The sequence below is a fragment of the Carlito syrichta genome, unplaced genomic scaffold (assembly GCF_000164805.1).
Source record: "Carlito syrichta isolate Samal-C Ts95f unplaced genomic scaffold, Tarsius_syrichta-2.0.1 Scaffold305221, whole genome shotgun sequence".
Lineage (NCBI taxonomy): Eukaryota > Metazoa > Chordata > Mammalia > Primates > Tarsiidae > Carlito > Carlito syrichta.
In genome coordinates, this window is record NW_007249317.1 from 502183 (window position 1) to 503695 (window position 1513).

Genomic DNA, 1513 nt, shown 5'->3' on the forward strand with positions numbered 1-1513 from the left:
TTTGATGTGAATTCCTGCACTAAATGCTACCTGAGCATTTTCAGGCATAATGTAATCTGAGTGTTGGTTTGTGCTTATGGCATCTGCATTGTCAAGAACTAGTGCAATTTAATGTGGAAAAATAAATAATAGTGAACATAGTTGTTAACAAAGTTTTTTTTGCTTCTAAGTACAGAATGAAATATCACCAAAGAAAATAGAGGTCTCTAAGCAGAACAAAATCCAAGTATTTTCCTTCTGCTCTGAAGTCACAAAGCCACATATGGCAAGAACCATTCTCAAAACCCAAACAGACTGTCACAGTGAAAGGTCAAATTCTTCCTCCCTTAAACTGAAAAAGGCTGGTGTTAATGCTGGGTGCTTTTGTTTGCAGTTGTTTAAAAAATAATTTGGAAATCAATACAATAAATGTAATAATTACAACTGCTGAATTATTTAGAGAACCTGAAATGTCTTAGATTATATAAGCATGCAATTAAAGTTACTTAGAACATTTTTTATTACAAAAGTAATACATATTCATTGTTGTAAATCTTGAAAATACAGATGAACAAAGACTATTGCTGAAATATCAGCTATTAATATTTTTTACTATAGCTTTTTAGTCTTTTTTCTTTATTTGCTTTTATGTATGTCTTAATTACATAAAGGATAATGAATTAAGCGATGAAAAATAACAAAAATAAACAGTACAAGAGGAGTAACTCCTTCACTCAAAGAACAGGATCAACAGTTTGTTGTCAAGCACCTCTTCTTTTTTTTTTTTTTTTTTGAGTTGGAGTCTCACTCTGTCGCCCATCCTGGAGTGCAGTGGCTGCTCCCGGCCACCGCAGCCTCAACCTGCTGGGCTCCAGCGATCCTTCCGCCTCAGCCTTCCAAGTAGCCGGAATTATAGGCATGTGCTACCACGCCCGGCTGATTTTTTGATTTATTGTAGAGATGAGGTCTTGCCAAGTTGCCCAGGCGGGTCTCGAACCCGTGGGCTCAGGCAATCCACTCACCTCAGCCTCCCAAAGTGTGGGATAACAGGCTGAGCCACTGAGCCCGGCTAGCACCTCTTCTTTTTTCTGTGCTTATATATTTACCAAAAACTGGGATTATATGGTACATTCTGATTTATGACCGAACATTTATTAACATTATACCTATCATCATATTTAGTCATATATTCATTTTATAAAATATTCTTTTATATCATGATTTCACCATTTTAATGGGATGGACTTAGTTATTTAGTTATTCAATCACTTAATGGATATTTCAATTGGTTCCAGTGTATGATCATCCTCATACATAAGTATTTGTATGTGTTCATAATTAGTTCCTTAGGATACATTTTCAGAGGGAAATGTTGGATTAAATATTTTCTAAACTTTTAAGGTTTCTCTTGAGATTAAGAAAATAAATTGTCAGAAGAGTTTTATAAATCTGCATTCCTAACATCAAAGTATAAAGAAAACTGTTTACAGTTGCCAATGCTGAATATTGTATTTTTAATCTTCTCTAATGTGGT